Here is a 21,539-nt window from a genome sequence, read left to right on the forward strand (position 1 = left end):
TTCCACTCACAGGTATCTAAAACACTCAACTTCCTCCAATTTTTCTCCATTCAAACTCGCATCCTAACTAACCTGTTCCTCGACTCTGCTAAACCTAATAACCTTGCTTTTATTCACTATTACTCCCAACTTCCTCCTTTCACACACCGTGCCAAAATGTCACCAACTTCTGTAGTTTCACACTCAAATGTGCCTCCAGTGCTGTATCATCAGCAAAACAACTAACTCATTTCCCAGGCCATTTTAACCCTAACAGACAGCATACTCGCCCCTCTGTCCAAGACTCGCATTTGCCTCCATCCATAAACAAATTAGTTAACCATAGTGACTTCACACTTGCCGCAGCCCACCCTTCTTTTGGAACGATTCACTCTACCCTCTTCCTACACTGACACATGCTTTACACCCTTGATAAAAACTTCTCTGCTTTTAGCAGTTTTCCTCCCACGCCGGATATTCTGAAGACCTTCCACAATGCATCCTTAGCAACCTTATCATTTGCTTTCTCTACATACATAAATGCCGTATACAAATGCATCCGTTTCTCTAAGTATTTCTCATACACATTCTTCAGTTCAAACACCTGATTCGAACATTCTCTACCGCTTCTGAAGACCACACGTTCCTCCCCAGTCTATGCTCTGTACATGCTTTCACCCTCTCGATCCACACCTTCCCATACAACTTACCAGGTACGCTTAATGAATTTATACCTCTGGGGTTTGAACACTAACCTTCTTCCCTCTTACCTTTATACATTGGCACTGTACATGCAATCCTCAGGCACCTCACCATTATCCACACATACAATGAAAATCCTAACCAGCCAATCAACAACAGTCACCCCCTTACTTAATATTTTCAACAACAATACCATCCGTTATTTCATATTTCATCCTACATAAGGCTTTCACCACCTCTTCTCCCATCACTAAACCGTTCTCCCTGACTCACTTTGCATACCACCCCGACACAAACACCCTCCATCTGCCATCCAGTCCTCTAACACATTCAACAGTCATTCAAAATACTCTCTCGATCTCCTCCTCACTTCATCACTACCTGTTACTACTTCTCCTTTGTCCAATTTACCGATGTTCTTATTTGTTCTCTTTTTCTCTAGCGCCAGGAAACACGAAGGATGGCCATCCACGCCTATATATATATATATATATATATATATATATATATATATATATATATATATATATATATATTTTTTTTTTTTTTTTTTTTTATACTATTTGCCATTTCCCGCGTTAGCGAGGTAGCGTTAAGAACAGAGAACTGGGCCTTAGAGGGAATATCCTCACCTGACCCCCTTCTCTGTTCCTTCTTTTAGAAAATTAAAAAAAAAAAAAAAAAAAAAAAAAAAAAAAAAAAAAAAACAAGAAAGGGGAGGATTTCCAGCCACCCGCTCCCTCCCCTTTTAGTCGCCTTCTACGACACGCAGGGAATACGTGGGAAGTATTCTTTCTCCCCTATCCCCAGGGATAATATATATATATATATATATATATATATATATATATATATATATATATAAATGAGAGTTGGGGTGAGAGAGTATCATTAAATTTTAGGGAGAATAAAATATATATATATATATATATATATATATATATATATATATATATATATATATATATATATATAAATGAGAGTTGGGGTGAGAGAGTATCATTAAATTTTAGGGAGAATAAAAAGATGTTCTGGAAGGAGGTAAATAAAGTGCGTAAGACAAGGGAGCAAATGGGAACTTCAGTGAAGGGCGCAAATGGGGAGGTGATAACAAGTAGTGGTGATGTGAGAAGGAGATGGAGTGAGTATTTTGAAGGTTTGTTGAATGTGTTTGATGATAGAGTGGCAGATATAGGGTGTTTTGGTCGAGGTGGTGTGCAAAGTGAGAGGGTTAGGGAAAATGATTTGGTAAACAGAGAAGAGGTAGGAAAAGCTTTGCGGAAGATGAAAGCCGGCAAGGCAGCAGGTTTGGATGGTATTGCAGTGGAATTTATTAAAAAAGGGGGTGACTGTATTATTGACTGGTTGGTAAGTTTATTTAATGTATGTATGACTCATGGAGAGGTGCCTGAGGATTGGCGGAATGCGTGCATAGTGCCATTGTACAAAGGCAAAGGGGATAAGAGTGAGTGCTCAAATTACAGAGGAATAAGTTTGTTGAGTATTCCTGGTAAATTATATGGAAGGGTATTGATTGAGAGGGTGAAGGCATGTACAGAGCATCAGACTGGGGAAGAGCAGTGTGGTTTCAGAAGTGGTAGATGATATGTGGATCAGGTGTTTGCTTTGAAGAATGTATGTGAGAAATACTTAGAAAAGCAAATGGATTTGTATGTAGCATTTATGAATCTGGAGAAGGCATATGATAGAGTTGACAGAGATGCTCTGTGAAAGGTATTAAGAATATATGGTGCGGGAGGCAAGTTGTTAGAAGCAGTGAAAAGTTTTTATCGAGGATGTAAGGCATGTGTACGTGTAGGAAGAGAGGAAAGTGATTGGTTCTCAGTGAATGTAGGTTTGCGGCAGGGGTGTGTGATGTCTCCATGGTTGTTTAATTTGTTTATGGATGGGGTTGTTAGGGAGGTAAATGCAAGAGTTTTGGAAAGAGGGGCAAGTATGAAGTCTGTTGGGGATGAGAGAGCTTGGGAAGTGAGTCAGTTGTTGTTCGCTGATGATACAGCGCTGGTGGCTGATTCATGTGAGAAACTGCAGAAGCTGGTGACTGAGTTTGGTAAAGTGTGTGAAAGAAGAAAGTTAAGAGTAAATGTGAATAAGAGCAAGGTTATTAGGTACAGTAGGGTTGAGGGTCAAGTCAATTGGGAGGTAAGTTTGAATGGAGAAAAACTGGAGGAAGTAAAGTGTTTTAGATATCTGGGAGTGGATCTGGCAGCGGATGGAACCATGGAAGCGGAAGTGGATCACAGGGTGGGGGAGGGGGCGAAAATCCTGGGAGCCTTGAAGAGTGTGTGGAAGTCGAGAACATTATCTCGGAAAGCAAAAATGGTTATGTTTGAAGGAATAGTGGTTCCAACAATGTTGTATGGTTGCGAGGCGTGGGCTATGGATAAAGTTGTGCGCAGGAGGATGGAGGTGCTGGAAATGAGATGTTTGAGGACAATGTGTGGTTTGATCGAGTAAGTAACGTAAGGGTAAGAGAGATGTGTGGAAATAAAAAGAGCGTGGTTGAGAGAGCAGAAGAGGGTGTTTTGAAATGGTTTGGGCACATGGAGAGAATGAGTGAGGGAAGATTGATCAAGAGGATATATGTGTCGGAGGTGGAGGGAACGAGAAGTGGGAGACCAAATTGGAGGTGGAAAGATGGAGTGAAAAAGATTTTGTGTGATCGGGGCCTGAACATGCAGGAGGGTGAAAGGAGGGCAAGGAATAGCGTGAATTGGATCGATGTGGTATACCGGGGTTGACGTGCTGTCAGTGGATTGAATCAGGGCATGTGAAGCGTCTGGGGTAAACCATGGAAAGCTGTGTAGGTATGTATATTTGCGTGTGTGGACGTATGTATATGCATGTGTATGGGGGTGGGTTGGGCCATTTCTTTCGTCTGTTTCCTTGCGCTACCTCGCAAACACGGGAGACAGCGAAAAAAAAAAAATATATATATATATATATATATATATATATATATATATATATATATATATATACATATATATATATATATATATTTTCTTATTATTTTTATTATTATATATATATTTTTTTTCTTTTTTTTCATACTATTCGCCATTTCCCGCCTCAGCGAGGTATATATATATATATATATATATATATATATATATATATATATATATATATATATATATATGTTTTTTTTTTTTTTTTTTGCTTTGTCGCTGTCTCCCGCGTTTGCGAGGTAGCGCAAGGAAATGGCCCAACCCACCCCCATACACATGTATATACATACGTCCACACACGCAAATATACATACCTACACAGCTTTCCATGGTTTACCCCAGACGCTTCACATGCCTTGATTCAATCCACTGACAGCACGTCAACCCCGGTATACCACATCGATCCAATTCACTCTATTCCTTGCCCTCCTTTCACCCTCCTGCATGTTCAGGCCCCGATCACACAAAATCTTTTTCACTCCCTCTTTCCACCTCCAATTTGGTCTCCCTCTTCTCCTCGTTCCCTCCACCTCCGACACATATATCCTCTTGGTCAATCTTTCCTCACTCATTCTCTCTATGTGACCAAATCATTTCAAAACACCCTCTTCTGCTCTCTCAACCACGCTCTTTTTATTTCCAAGCATCACCATTAACTTTAAGTGGACTGATATTAGTGTACAGTTCCTGTTTAGTGTTGAATGATAAGATTCAATGAAACAAATTTGAACACTATTATTTTGAACATAGGTTAATAATATTAAGGTATATCAGAAGATTGGAGTAACTGAAAAGTACCTAATATTTTAGTGAAAATTAAGCAATTCATGAAAACTTCACCTAACGTATCATTCGAGATTTGTCAATGGTTTTAGTCGAATAAACGACTCACACGAATGACCCAGGCTCGAACACCACCGGTTCAAAATGGCGGCAATTGTCAACAAAGACAACAGCAAGCAACCTCGTGACTCATCTGCCGCTGATGATTTTAATGTCTGCCTATTTCTGTTACTCTGGTTATTCGGCAGGTGAGCTTTAGAAGTGATCAGTTATTTTGAGTATAATATAGACCTGCCATTACAATAAACCCACAGTTTCCCCTAATACTCCAAACTTGTTGGCCATAGTAGACATCATTTGGTAATATATGCTCCAAATCCTGCTTTATAACTGTAACTTTGCTAAACAGAAGCACTCAGTATTTGAAGCTGCTTTGAGATTTGTTATTTGTAAACGAGGAAGATATCCTCCATGCTGGTAAAAAAAAAAAAAAAAAAATGTTCCTGTCATTGAATAATATTGCTGGTTGTTTACGTTCATATTGTTTTGGTTGGAAATTGCTTCGGCTGGGAGGAATCAGCCACACTTTATGAGAGATGTTAACAAATATTAGAAGACACAAGCCACACTTCATGAAACATGTTAACAATATTAGAAGACACAGGATCTACATCAATTACTCATTTTCAAAGATCCGAAATGAGATAAATTTTGAGTAGGAAAGTTAGGGAAGTCCACGATTTTTTTTTTCAATATATTTATCTTCATAATCTTCCGTTGCACCTGTTTGCTCTGTTTATTTTTAATGATGTATCTTACCATTCCAGAGGTAGTGTTCTAATTGTCATATTTAAATGCAGGAAACGTGCTGAGGTAAGATTGTGGTAATTGACCAGTGTATATCTGCTTGACTCATATCTATGAATGTTTAATGATGGTGTTCTGCAATGCAGTTGTGGTGTTTAGAGAATGGTTGAGCTTGATTTGGAGTTTTATGTTGAACAGTATTGTAAATATTAGTACGGAAAGTCAGTAAGAGGTGTGTATATTAGGAAAAGTGTTATCTGATGGATAAGTAATATACTTTTTCAAATGACTTATAAAATCCCCCAATTATACTTGAAATGATAGAGTGTGCTGTTATATATCCTAAAAATTGTACTTTCATCTTTTTACATCTGCCACTACATTGGTGGTGCAGTAACATGAGCAAGATTGATATATTTTGACCAGAATATTCAAAATTAAGGTAAATCTTGAGGTTAGGTGAGGTTTTCATAAGTTCTGTTGATTTTTCAAAATTTTATAAATTTGATTGTAACCCCATATTTTCTTTTGCATTTCAATAGATTAGCAAACTGGTTAACTAGTTTCATGCCTGGTGCTCTGGTAAATTGTTTAGCGGCTACTGTTTGACAGTGATTGAGTATTTTTTGTTGTGTTAAACAGTGACAGGGCTGGTCACATTTACTTCCAGTGTCATGTTGTATTTCTTGCTGTGTTGCGGTAAATGCAGTGTAGTATAACCTAACCAACCAAGTTAGAACTTCTGATAGAAATGAATTGTACTACTATACATAGATGTTTCCAATGATAGGCAAAATGATAGTCAAGAATAATATTGTGGGATGGACTAGATGTGGAGCTCCATGCTAAGTATGGTAAGCTATAGATCCAAATTGATATTTTCTTGGGTATTCTAATGTCTTATTGTTTATTGACACAATGCTCCTCTGGTAAATTTGTAATTAGAACGAATTATAAATGACCTAAAACATAATGATGTAGCTATTTCTCAAAGGTAGTTTGGATGTGTAGCTGAGTTGATTTTTTTTTTTTTTTTTTTTGCCGCTGTCTCCCGTGTTTGCGAGGTAGCGCAAGGAAACAGACGAAAGAAATGGCCCAACCCACCCCCATACACATGTATATACATACGTCCACACACGCAAATATACATACCTACACAGCTTTCCATGGTTTACCCCAGACGCTTCACATGCCCTGATTCAATCCACTGACAGCACGTCAACCCCTGTATACCACATCAATCCAATTCACTCTATTCCTTGCCCTCCTTTCACCCTCCTGCATGTTCAGGCCCTGATCACACAAAATCTTTTTCACTCCATCTTTCCACCTCCAATTTGGTCTCCCACTTCTCCTCGTTCCCTCCACCTACGCCACATATATCCTCTTGGTCAATCGTTCCTCACTCATTCTCTCCATGTGCCCAAACCATTTCAAAACACCCTCTTCTATTCTCTCAACCACACTCTTTTTATTTCCACACATCTCTTTTACCCTTACGTTACTTACTCAATCAAACCACCTCACACCACACATTGTCCTCAAACATCTCATTTCCAGCACATCCATCCTCCTGCGCACAACTCTATCCATAGCCCATGCCTCGCAACCATACAACATTGTTGGAACCACTATTCCTTCAAACATACCCATTTTTGCTTTCCGAGATAATGTTCTCGACTTCCACACGTTCTTCAAGGCTCCCAGGATTTTCGCCCCCTCCCCACACTATGATCCACTTCCGCTTCCATGGTTCCCTCCGCTGCCAGATCCACTCCCAGATATCTAAAACACTTTACTTCCTCCAGTTTTTCTCCATTCAAACTTACCTCCCAGTTGACTTGACCCTCAACCCTACTGAACCTAATTACCTTGCTCTTATTCACATTTACTCTTAACTTTCTTCTTTCACACACTTTACCAAACTCAGTCACCAGCTTCTGCAGTTTCTCACATGAATCAGCCACCAGCGCTGTATCATCAGCGAACAACAACTGACTCGCTTCCCAAGCTCTCTCATCCCTAAGCTGAGTTGATATATAACTAAAATCTGTTTAGTCAACTGAAGGGGCCATAGCATCCCTGCCCCTTCCAGTCAGTAAATCAAGAGATGGATAGTGAGAAAATATTGATAGAGAAGTATGGATAATACTTAGCTAGCTTCCTTCAAATTAGTTTGCTAAAAATGTGCCTGCATTGCTTCATGTCAGACATGCACGTCCTTTTAGCTGGAAAACGTTGGTGTAAATCTTTACAGTTGGGCAAAGAAAACAGATACTGTCATGCACTGAAAAGTATAAGTATAGTCTCTTTTGCACACTGCTTGCAACAGATATTGATCACTACCACTCAGTCAAGTAAAGGCTAGATAATGTGATAGGAGTTGGTATTTTGTTGGTATAGGAGTTTGTATGTTGTAGAATGAGAAGTACAGGAAAGTAGTAGAGCCAGAGCTAGAATTTGTAATTTGTAAATGAGGAAGATATCCTCCTTGTTGGTGAAAACTATTGATTGATCTTGTCATTGAATGATATTGCTGGTTGTTAATGTTCATATTGTGATGGTTGGAAATTGCCTCGGCTGAGAGGAATCAGTCACATTTCATGAAACATGATAGCAAATGTCAAAAAACATGCAGGACGTACATCAGCTACTCACTTTCAAGGACCTGAGATGATGTAAAATTTGATTTAGGAAGTTATGGAAGTCCACACATTTTTTTATATTCATTTTTTTATTTATTTATTACACTTTGTTGCTGTCTCCCGTGTCAGTGCAGTAGCGCAAGGAAGCAGATGAAAGAATGGCCAAACCCACCCACATACACATGTATATACATATACGTCCACACATGCACATATATATACCTATACATTTCAACATATACATATATACACATGTACATAATTGATACTTGATGCCTTTATTCATTCCCGTCGCCATCCGGCCACACATGAAATAACAACCCCCTCCCCCCCACATGCGCGCGAGGTAGCGCTAGGAAAAGACAAGAAAGGCCACATTTGTTCACACTCAGTCTCTAGCTGTCATGTATAATGCATCGAAACCACAGCTCCCTTTCCACATCCAAGCCCTACAAAACTTTCCATGGTTTACTCCAGACACTTCACATGCCCTGGTTCAATCCATTGACAGCACCTCGACCCCAGTGTACCACATTGTTCCAATTCACTCTATTCCTTGCACGCCTTTCACCCTCCTGCATGTTCAAGCCCTGATCGCTCAAAATCTTTTTCACTCCATCCTTCCACCTCCAATTTGGTCGCCCACTTCACCTCGTTCCCTCCACCTCAGACACACATATCCTTTGTCAATCTTTCCTCACTTATTCTCTCCATGTGACCAAACCATTTCAGTACACCCTCTTCTGCTCTCTCAACCACAATTTTTTTTATTACCACACATCTCTCTTACCCTTTCATTACTTACTCGATCAAACCACCTCACACCACATATTGTCCTCAAACATCTCATTTCCAACACATCCACCCTCCTCCACACAACTCTATCTATAACCCATGCCTCGCAACCATATAACATTGTAGGAACCACCATTCCTTCAAACATACCCATTTTTGCTTTCCGAGATAATGTTCTTGCCTTCCATACACTTTTCATCACTTCCAGATCTTTCGCCCCCTCCCCCACCCTGTGACTCACTTCCACTTCCATGGTTCCATCTGCTGCCAAATCCCCTCCCAGATATCTAAAACACTTCACTTTCTCCAGTTTTTCTCCATTCAAACCTACCTCCCAATTGACTTGTCTCTCAACCCTACTGAATCTAATAACCTTGCTCTTGCACATTTACTCTCAGCTCTCTTTCACACACTTTACCAAACTCAGTCACCAGTTTCTGCAGTTTCTCACCTGAATCAGCCACCAGCGCTGTATCATCAGCGAACAACAACTGACTCACTTCCCAAGCCCTCTCATCCACAACAGATTGCATACTTGCCCCTCTCTCCAAAACTCTTGCATTCACCTCCCTAACAACCCCATCCATAAACAGATTAAACTCCCATGGAGACATCATGCTCCCCTGCCGCAAAGTGACTTTCACTGAGGACCAATTAGTTTCTTTATTCCTACTCGTACACGTGCCTTACATCCTCGATAAAAACTTATCATTGCTTCTCGCAACTTGCCTCCCACACCATATGTTCTTAATACCTTCCACAGAGCATCTCTATCACCTCTATCATATGCCTTCTCCAGATCCATAAATGCTACATACAAATCCATTTGTTTTTCTAAGTATTTCTCACATACATTCTTCAAAGCAAACACCTGATCCACACATCCCCTGCCACTTCTGAAACCATACTGTTCTTCCCCAATCTGATGCTCTGTACTTGCCTTCACCCTCTCAGTCAATACCCTCCCATATAATTTCCCAGGAATACTCAACAAACTTATACCTCTGTAATTTGAGCACTCACCTTTATCCCCTTTGCCTTTGTACTATGGCACTATGGATGCATTCTGCCAGTCCTCAGGCACCTCACCATGAGCCATACATACATTAAATATCCTTACCAATCAGTCAACATCACAGTCACCCCCTTTTTTTTAATGAATTCCACTGCAATACCATCCAAACCCGCCGCCTTGCTGGCTTTCATCTTCCACAAAGCTTTTACTACCTCTTGTCTGTTTGCCAAATCATTCTCCCTGCCACTCTATCATCTAATACTAATACGTTCAACAAACCTTCAAAAACTCACTCCATTTCCTTCTCATATCACCACTACTTGCTATTATCTTCCCATTAGCTCCCTTCACTGATATTCTCATTTGTTCTCTTGTCGTATGCACTTTATTTACCTCTTTCCAAAACATCTTTTTATTCTCCCTAAAATTTGATGATACTCTCTCACCCCAACTCTCATTTGCCCCCTTTTTCACCTCTTGCACCTTTCTCTTGACCTCCTGCCTCTTTCTTTTATACATCTCCCAGCATTTGCACTGTTTGCCTGCAAATATCGTCCAAATGCCTCTGTCTTCTCTTTCACTAATAATCTTACTTCTTCATCCCACCACTCGCTACCCTTTTTAATCTACCCACCTCCCATGCTTCTCATGCCACAAGCATCTTTTGCGCAGTCCATCACTGCTTCCCTAAATACATCCCATTCCTTCCCCACTCCCCATACATCTTTTGCTCTCAGACTGGAAACATTCTGTACTCAGTATCTCTTGATGCTTCCTCAGACAAGTCTCCTTCCCAAGCTCACTTACTCTCACCACTCTTCACCCCAACATTCTTGTTTTCTAGAAACCTCTACAAATCTTCACCTTTGCCTCCACAAGATAATTATCAGACATCCCTCCAGTTGCACCTCTCAGCACATTGACATCCAAAAGTCTCTCTTTCGTGCTCCTGTCAATTAACATGTAATCCAATAATGCTCTCTGGCCATCTTTCCTTCTTACGTACATATACTTATGTATATCTCTCTTTTTAAAAACCAGGTATTCCCAATCACCAATCCTTTTTCAGCACACAAGTCTACAAGCTCTTCACCATTTCCATTTACAATACGGAACACCCTCTGTACACCAATTATTCCCTCAACTGCCACATTACTCACCTTTGCATTCAAATCACCCATCACTATAACCCAGTCTCATGCATCAAAACTACTAACACACTCATTCAGCTGCTCCCAAAACACTTGCCTCTCATGATCTTTCTTCTCATGCCCAGGTACATATGCACCAATGATCACCCATCTCTCTCCATCCACTTTTAGTTTTACCCATATGAATCTAGAGTTCATTTTCTTACACTGTATCACATACTCCCACCACTCCTGTTTCAGGAGTAGTGCTACTCCTTACCTTGCTCTTGTCCTCTCACCAACCTCTGACTTTACTCCCAAGACATTCCCAAACCACTCTTCCCATTTACCCTTAAGCTTTGTTTCACTCAGAGCCAAAACATCCAGGTTCCTTTCCTCAAACATACTACCTATCTCTCCTTTTTACTCATCTTGGTTACATCCACACACATTTAGACACCTTATCATTTGAGTTTGGAAAATGACTTCTGTCACGCCTGTTTGCTCTGTTTATTTTTAATGATGAATCCTACCATTCCAGAGATTGTGTTGTGATTGTCATATTTAAATGCAGGAAACGTGCTGAGGTAAGCTAATGATAATTGACCAGTGTATATCTGCTATGCTATTATCTATGAATGTTTTATGGTGTTCTGCAATGCAGTCATGGTGTTTAGAGAATTGTTGAGCTTGATTTGGAGTTTTATATTGAAGCGTATTTTAAAATATATTAAGGAAAATCAGTAAGAGTTGTGTATATCAGGGAAAGTGTCATGTAATGTATAAGTGATATACTTATTTGAAATAACATAGAATCCCCCACTAATAGTTGAAATGATAGATGTACCGTTATATATACTAAGAATCATTCTTTCATCTTTTTATATCTGCCACTACATTGGTGGTGCAGTAACATGAGCATGATTGGTATATTTTGACCAGAATATTCAAAATTAAGGTAAAGCTTGAGGTTAGGTGAGGTTTTCAAAAGTTCTGTCGATTTTTCAAAAATTTATAGATTTCATTGTAACCTCATATTTTCTTTTGCATTTCAATAGATTACTAAACTGGTTGAGTAGTTCATGTCTGGTGCTCAGGTAAATTGTTTAACGGCTATTGTTTGATAGTGATTGAGTATCTTTTGCTGTGTGTTAAACAGTGACAGGGCTGGTCACATTTACTTCCAGTGTCATGCCATACTTCTTGCTGTGTTGTGGTAAAAGCAACATAGTATAATCATTCCAACCCATTTAAAATAAAGCTACTGACAGAGAAAAAAAAATTATTACTGTACGTGGATGTTTCCAATAATAGTCAAGAATAATTTCTGGGGTAGAGTGGGTGTGGAGCTCCATGCTAAGTATGGTAAGCTTGAGATCCATATTGATATTTTCTTGGGTATTCTAATGCCTTATTGTTTATTGATGTAATGCCCCTCTGGTAAATTTGTAATTATCAAATGGATGAATAAGTGGTATACTAATTTGAACTGACTTATAAAATCCCCCAATTATACTTGAAATGATAGAATGTACTGTCATATATACTAAGAATCATACTTTCATCTTTTTACATTCGCCACTACATTGGTGGTGCGGTGTCATGAGCAAGATTGCTATATTTTGACCAGAATATTCAAACTTAAGGTAGATATTGCAGTCAGGTGAGATTTCATAAGTTCTGTTGATTTTTCAAAAGTTTATAGATTTCATTGTAACCCCATATTTTCTTTTGCTACAAACTGGTTAAGTAGTTTCATGCCTGGTGCTCTGTTAAATTGTTTAGCGGCTACTGTTTGACAGTGATTGAGTATCTTTTGCTGTGTTTTAAACACTGATAGGGCTGGTCACATTTACTTCCAGTGTCATGTCGTACTTTTTGCTGTGTTAATGGTGAAAGCAACTTCGTATAACCTATCCAACCCAATTAGAATAGAACTACTGATAGAAAAAAAATTGTATTACTGTACACGGATGTTTCCAATGATAGTCAAGAATGATATTCTATGGTAGAGTGGGTGTGGAGCTCCATGCTAAGTATGGTAAGCTTTAGATCCATATTGATATTTTCTTGGTTATTCTAATGCCTTATGGTTTATTGACATAATGCTCCACTGGTAGTTTTGTAATTAGAATGAATTATGAATGACCTAAAACATAATGATGTAAGTATTTCTCAAAAGCTAGCTTAGATATGTAGCTGAGTTAATAAATAACTGAAATTTGTTTTGTCAACTGAAGGGGGGCCTAGCCTCCTTGCCTCTTCCAATGATAACTTGGAGATGGACTATAAGAAAATATTGACTGAGAAGTATGGATGATACCTAGCTAGCTCACTTGAAATTACTGTTTGCTAAGAATGTGGAAGCATTGCTTCATGTCAGACATGCACGTCCTTTAGCTGGGAAATGCTGGTGTACATCTTTACAGTATGGTCTTTTTACACTTTGCATGCAACAGATATTGATCACTACCACTCAGTCAAGTAAAGGGTAGTTAATAAGGTGATAGGAGGACAGTTTGGTTGAAGTTTGTACATTGTAAAATGAGAAATACAGAGGTAAAATTGGTAATTTGTAAATGAGGAAGATATCCTCCTTGCTGGTAAAAACTATTGATTGATCTTGGCATTGAATAATATTGCTGGTTGTTAACGTTCATATTGTTATGTTTGGAAATTGCCTTGGCTGGGAAGAATCAGTTACTTCATTAAACATGTTAGCAAATGTCAAAAAAACACAGGACGTTCATCAATTACATATTTTCAAAGACCCGAGATGATATCAATTTTGATTATGGAAGTTAGGGAAGTCCACAGATCATTTTTGTATTTGTAGTCCTCATCATTTGAGTTTGGAATGTGACTTCTGTTACATCTGCTTGCTCTGTACATTTTTAATGATGAATCCTACCATTCCAGAAATAGTGTTTTGAATGCCGTATTTAAATACAGGAAACGTGCTGAGGTTCGATAATGGTAATTTACTAGTGTGTATCTGCCTCACTATTATCAATGAATGTTTAATGATTGTGTTCTGCAATGCAGTTGTAGTGTTTAGAGAATTGAGCTTGATTTGGAGTTTTATATTGAACAGTATTGTAAAATATAGTAAGGAAAGTCAGTAAGGGTTGTGTATATTAGGGAAAGTTTTATCTAATGGATGAGTAAGTGATATACTTAATTGAAGTGGCATGAAATCCCCCAGTTATTCTTGAAATGATAGAATGTACCATTATGTGTACTAAGAATTGTACTTTCATCTTTTTACATCTGCCACTACATTGGTGGTGCAGTGTCATGAGCAAGATTGATATATTTTGACCAGAATATTCAAAATTAAGGTAAATCTTGAGGTTAGGTGAGGTTTTCATAAGTTCTGTTGATTTTTCCAAATTTTTTAGATTTGATTGTAACCCCACATTGTCTTTTGCATTTCAATAGATTACTAAACTGGTCGAGTAGTTTCATGCCTGGTGCTCTGGTAAATTGTTTAGCGGCTACTGTTTGACAGTAATTGAGCATCTTTTGCTGTGTGTTAAACAGTGACAGGGCTGTCACATTTACTTCTAGTGTCATGCTGTACTTCTTGCTTGAGTTGTGGTAAAAGCAATGTAGTATAACCTATCCAACCCAATTAGAATAGAACTACTAATAGAAAAATATTATATTACTGTACATGGATGTTTCCAGTAATAGTCAAGAATAATATTCTATGGTAGAGTGGGTGTGGAGCTCCATGCTAGGTATGGTAAGCTTTAGATTCATATTGATAATATCTTGGATATTCTAATGCCTTATCAATTGTTTATTGACATAATGCTCCACTGGTAATTTTGTAATTAACAATTTATGAATGACCTAAAACATAATGATGTAACTATTTCTCAAAAGCTAGCTTAGATGTGTAGCTGAGTTGATGAATAATGAAATCTGTTTTGTCAACTGAATGGGGCATAGCCTCCTTGCCCCTTCCAATAATAACTCGGAGATGGACTACAAGAAAACATTGATAGAGTAGTATGGATAATACCTAGCTAGCTTCCTTGAAATTACTGTTTGCTAAAAATGTGCAAGCATTCCTTCATGTCAGACATGCACTACTTTACCTGGGAAAGTGGTTACATCTTTTTTCAGTTGGGCAAGGAAAACAGATACCTCTTTACCCCTGAAAATTATAAAATTGGGGCTTTTTTCACAAAAACTGCATACAGCAATACTGATCACTACCTCTTAGTCAAGAAAAGGAAGTTAATAGAATAAAAAGGAGGACAGTTTGTTTGAAGTTTGAATTGTAAATGAAAAATACAGAAAAGTAGCAGAGCCAGAGGTAAAATTGGTAATTTGTAAATGAGGAAATAACCCCTTGCGGGGAAAAACTATTGATTGATCCTGTCATTTAAATAATAATATTGCTGGTTGTTAATATTCATATTGTGATGGTTGGAAATTGCCTTGGCTGGGGGGAATAAAATTACTTCATGAAACATGTAAGCAAAAGTAAAAAAAAAACACGGTGTACTCATTATCTTTTTCAAGCCCAAGTGATAAAAATTTTTGATTAGGAAATTTAGGAAATTTCCCCCTTTTTTTTTATATTTTATTTTTTGCTTTTTCGTTGCCTCCCGCGTTTGCGGGTAGCGAAAGGGAAAATAGATGAAAGAAAGGCCCAACCCCCCCCCATACACACTTATATACTTTACAACCCAAAACTCAATATCCCATCCTATACATCTCAAGTACACATATATATACACCACAGACATTACATATAAAACATGAAACAAAATTCATACTGTCGCCTTTATTTATTCCCTTTGCCCCTCGCCACACATGGAATAACACCCCCCACCCCCTCATGTGTGCGGGGGTAGCGAGGAAAAAGCCAACAAAAAGCCCCATCGTTCACACTCGTCTCTAGTGTAGTAAAACCCCCGAAACCACAGCTCCCTTTCACATCCGGGCCCCCAGAACTTTCCGGGGTTTTACCCCAGACGTTTCAAAAGCCCTGATTCAATCCATTGACAGCACTGACCCCGGTAACCACATCGACCCAAATTCACTCTATTCCTTGCACGCCTTTACCCCCTGCATGTTCAGCCCGATCACACAAAATTTTTCATCCATTTTTCCACCCCCAAATTTGGTCTCCCATTCTCCTGTTCCCTCCACCTCCACACAAATCCTCTTGGTCAATCTTTCCTCACCATTCTCTCCATTGCCCAAACCATTTCAAAACACCCCTTCTGCCTCTCAACCACCTCTTTTTATTTCCACACATCTCTCATACCCTTACTTACTTACTCGATAAAACCACCTCAAAAACCAAACACATTTTCCTCAAAATCTCATTTCCAGCACATCCATCCTCCTGCGCACAAATCTCTATCCATACCCACCCTCGCAACCATACAACATTGTTGGAACCACTATTCCTTCAAACATACCCATTTTTGCTTTCCCGAGATAATGTTCTCGACTTCCAAACACATTTTAAAGGGCCCTCCCAAATTTCGCCCCCTCCCCACCCTAATGATTCCACTTCCGCTTCCATGGTTCCATCCGCTGCCAGATCCACTCCAGATATCTAAAACACTTACTTCCTCCAGTTTTTCTCCATTCAAATTTACCTCCCAATTGACTTGACCCTCACCCTACTGCCCATAATAACCTTGCTCTTATTCACATTTACTCTTAACTTTCTTCTTCCACACACTTTACCAAACTCAGTCACCAGCTTCTGCAAATTTCCACATGAATCAGCCACCAGCGCTGTTATCATCAGCGAACAACAACTGAACTCACTTCCCAAGCTCTCTCATCCCCAACAGAAATTCATAAATTGCCCCTCTTTCCAAACTCTTGGCATTTACCTCCCTAACAACCCCATCCATAAACAAATTAAACAACCATGGGGACATCACACACCCCCTGCCGCAAACCTTCATTCCTGAGAACCAAACACTTTCCTCTCTCCTACACGTACACATGCCTTACATCCTTTGATAAAAACTTTCACTGCTTCTAACAACTTGCCCCCACACCATATAATCTTATTTCCTTCCACAGAGCATCTCTATCAACTCTATCATATGCCCTTTTCCAGATCCATAAATGCACATACAAATCCATTTGCTTTTTCTAAGTATTTCTCACATACATTTTTCAAAGCAAACACCTGATCCACACATCCTCTACCACTTTGAAACCACACGCCTCTTCCCCAATACTGAGCTCTGTACATGCCTTCACCCTCTCAATCAATACCCCCCATATAAATTCCCAGGAATACTCAACAAACTTATACCTCTGTAATTTGAGCACTCACTCTTACCCCTTTGCCTTGTACAATGGCACTATGCCACGCATTCCGCCAAACCTCAGAGCCACCTACCCCGGAGTCATACATACATTAAATAACCTTACCAACCAGTCAACAATACAGTTTACCCCCTTTTTAATAAATTCCACTGCCATACCATCCAAACCTCTGCCTTGCCGGCTTTTTTTCCCCCAAATTCCCCCCCCCAACCGCTTTTACTACCATCTTCCCTTTTTTACCAAAATCAATTTTCCCTAACCCTCTCACTTTCACGACCACCTCGACAAAACACCCTATATCTGCCACTACGTCATCAGACACATTCAACAAACCTTCAAAATACTCACATCCATCTCCTTCTCACATCACCGCACTTTTTATCCCCCTCCCCATTTACGCCCGTCACTGAAGTTCCCATTTGCTCCCTTGTCTTACGCACCCTAATTTACTCCTTCCAGAACATCTTTTTATTCTCCCTAAAATTTCTGTATTACTCTCAACCCAACTCTCATTTGCCCTTTTTTTCACCTCTTTCACCTTTCTCTTGACCTCCTTTCTCTTTCTTTTATACATCTCCACTCAATTGCATTTTTTTCCCCAGGCAAAAATTGCCCAAAAATGCCTCTCTTCTCCTCTTCAACTAATACTCTTACTTCTTCATACCCACCACTCACTTACCCATTCTAAACAGCCCACCTCCCACCTACTCATGCACACAAGCATCTTTTGCGCAATCCATCACAGATTCCCTGAAAGAAAACATCCCATTCCTCCCCCATTTCCCCTTCCCTTCCCAAATTGTTCTCCCCTTTTTTCCCCATTCTGTACACAGTCCTCTCCTGGTCCTTTCCCCACAGAACAGGTCCTCCGTCCCAAGCTCACTTACTCTCACCACCTCTTCACCCCACATTCACTCCTCTTTTCTGAAAACCCATACTAAGCTTCACCATTAGCCTCCACAATATAATGATCATACATCCCTCCATTGCACCTCTCAGCACATAACATCCAAAAGTCTCACTTTCCGTACGCCTGTCAATTAAACACGTAATCCAATAACGCTCTCTGCCCATCTCATCCTACTTACATAATATACATTAATGTATATCTCAAGCTTTTTAAACCAGGTATTCCATCATCATTCCTTTTTTCAGCACAATGAATCTAAATCACAAGCTCTTCACCATTTCCTTTACAACACTGAAACAACCCTGCATACCGAATTATTCCGCTCAACTGCCACAATACTCACCTTTGCTTTCCCAAATCACCCATCACTAAACCCCGGGCCCTCGTGCATCAAAACCGCTAACACGACTCATTCATGCTGCTCCCAAAACACTTGCCTCTCATGATCTTTCCCTCTCATGCCCAGTGGCATATGCACCAATAATATCACCCCACCACTCTCCATCAACTGTTCCAATTTTAACCCATATAAAACCTAACCAATCCAATTAGAATAGAACTACTGATAGAAAAAATTATATTACTGTACACAGATTTTTTTCAGTGATAGTCAAGAATGATATTCTATGGTAGAGTGGGTGTGGAGCTCCATGCTAAGTATGGTAAGCTTTAGATCCATATTGATATTTTCTTGGTTATTCTAATGCCTTTTAGTTTATTGACATAATGCTCCACTGGTAGTTTTGTAACTAGAATGAATTATGAATGACCTAAAACATAATGATGTAAGTATTTCTCAAAAGCTAGCATAGATATGTAGCTGAGTTAATAGATAACTGAAATTTGTTTTGTCAACTGAAGGGGGGCCTAGCCTCCTTGCCTCTTCCAATGATAACTTGGAGATGGACTATAAGAAAATATTGACAGAGAAGTATGGATGATACCTAGCTAGCTCACTTGAAATTACTGTTTGCTAAGAATGTGGAAGCATTGCTTCATGTCAGACATGCACGTCCTTTAGCTGGGAAATGCTGGTGTACATCTTTACAGTATGGTCTTTTTACACTTTGCATGCAACAGATATTGATCACTACCACTCAGTCAAGTAAAGGGTAGTTAATAAGGTGATAGGAGGACAGTTTGGTTGAAGTTTGTACATTGTAAAATGAGAAATACAGAGGTAAAATTGGTAATTTGTAAATGAGGAAGATATCCTCCTTGCTGGTAAAAACTATTGATTGATCTTGGCATTGAATAATATTGCTGGTTGTTAACGTTCATATTGTTATGTTTGGAAATTGCCTTGGCTGGGAAGAATCAGTTACTTCATTAAACATGTTAGCAAATGTCGAAAAAACACAGGACGTTCATCAATTACATATTTTCAAAGACCCGAGATGATATCAATTTTGATTATAGAAGTTAGGGAAGTCCACAGATCATTTTTGTATTTGTAGTCCTCATCATTTGAGTTTGGAATGTGACTTCTGTTACATCTGCTTGCTCTGTACATTTTTAATGATGAATCCTACCATTCCAGAAATAGTGTTTTGAATGCCGTATTTAAATACAGGAAACGTGCTGAGGTTCGATAATGGTAATTTACTAGTGTGTATCTGCCTCGCTATTTTCAATAAATGTTTAATGATTGTGTTCTGCAATGCAGTTGTAGTGTTTAGAGAATTGAGCTTGATTTGGAGTTTTATATTGAACAGTATTGTAAAATATAGTAAGGAAAGTCAGTAAGGGTTGTGTATATTAGGGAAAGTTTTATCTAATGGATGAGTAAGTGATATACTTAATTGAAGTGGCATGAAATCCCCCAGTTATTCTTGAAATGATAGAATGTACCATTATGTGTACTAAGAATTGTACTTTCATCTTTTTACATCTGCCACTACATTGGTGGTGCAGTGTCATGAGCAAAATTGATATATTTTGACCAGAATATTCAAAATTAAGGTAAATCTTGAGGTTAGGTGAGGTTTTCATAAGTTCTGTTGATTTTTCCAAATTTTTTAGATTTGATTGTAACCCCATATTGTCTTTTGCATTTCAATAGATTACTAAACTGGTCGAGTAGTTTCATGCCTGGTGCTCTGGTAAATTGTTTAGCGGCTACTGTTTGACAGTAATTGAGCATCTTTTGCTGTGTGTTAAACAGTGACAGGGCTGTCACATTTACTTCTAGTGTCATGCTGTACTTCTTGCTTGAGTTGTGGTAAAAGCAATGTAGTATAACCTATCCAGCCCAATTAGAATAGAACTACTAATAGAAAAATATTATATTACTGTACATGGATGTTTCCAGTAATAGTCAAGAATAATATTCTATGGTAGAGTGGGTGTGGAGCTCCATGCTAGGTATGGTAAGCTTTAGATTCATATTGATAATATCTTGGATATTCTAATGCCTTATCAATTGTTTATTGACATAATGCTCCACTGGTAATTTTGTAATTAACAATTTATGAATGACCTAAAACATAATGATGTAACTATTTCTCAAAAGCTAGCTTAGATGTGTAGCTGAGTTGATGAATAATGAAATCTGTTTTGTCAACTGAATGGGGCATAGCCTCCTTGCCCCTTCCAATAATAACTTGGAGATGGACTACAAGAAAACATTGATAGAGTAGTATGGATAATACCTAGCTAGCTTCCTTGAAATTACTGTTTGCTAAAAATGTGCAAGCATTCCTTCATGTCAGACATGCACTTCCTTTAGCTGGGAAATGCTGGTGTACATCTTTACAGTTAGGCAAGGAAAACAGATACTCTCATGCAGTGAAAAGTATAAGTATGGTCTTTTTGCACTCAGCATGCAACAGATATTGATCACTACCACTCAGTCAAGTAAATGATAGGTAATAAGGTGATAGGAGGACAGTTTAGTTGAGGTTTGTACATTGTAAAATGAGAAATACAGAAAAGTAGCAGAGCCAGAGGTAAAATTGGTAATTTGTAAATGAGGAAGGTATCCTCCTAGCTGGTAAAAACTATTGATTGATCTTGTCATTGAATAATATTGCTGGTTGTTAACGTTCATATTGTGATGGTTGGAAATTGCCTTGGCTGGGAGGAATCAGTTACTTCATGAAACATGTTAGCAAATGTCAAAAAAACACAGGATGTACATCACTTACTCATTTTCAAAGACCCGAGATGATATCAATTTTGATTAGGGAAGTTAGGGAAGTCCACACATATTTTTATATATATATATATATATATATATATATATATATATATATATGTGGAAGAAGAAAGTTAAGAGTAAATGTGAATAAGAGCAAGGTTATTAGGTACAGTAGGGGTGAGGGTCAAGTCAATTGGGAGGTGAGTTTGAATGGAGAAAAACTGGAGGAAGTGAAGTGTTTTAGATATCTGGGAGTGGATCTGTCAGCGGATGGAACCATGGAAGCGGAAGTGGATCATAGGGTGGGGGAGGGGGCGAAAATTTTGGGAGCCTTGAAAAATGTG

General features: G+C 38.8%; 1 long non-coding RNA gene across 1 annotated transcript in view; it reads left to right on the top strand.

Annotated features, from left to right (window-relative positions):
* The first annotated feature begins 4,566 nt into the window (after nucleotides 1-4,566).
* Nucleotides 4,567-21,539, top strand: part of LOC139748607 (uncharacterized) — a 44,730-nt gene continuing 27,757 nt past the window's right edge. The window contains exon 1 of the long non-coding RNA XR_011712783.1: nucleotides 4,567-4,684. This is a non-coding gene — a long non-coding RNA (uncharacterized lncRNA). The remainder of the gene's footprint in view (nucleotides 4,685-21,539) is intronic.

This window comes from Panulirus ornatus, chromosome 5 (genome assembly GCF_036320965.1).
Source record: "Panulirus ornatus isolate Po-2019 chromosome 5, ASM3632096v1, whole genome shotgun sequence".
In the NCBI taxonomy this organism is placed as follows: domain Eukaryota; kingdom Metazoa; phylum Arthropoda; class Malacostraca; order Decapoda; family Palinuridae; genus Panulirus; species Panulirus ornatus.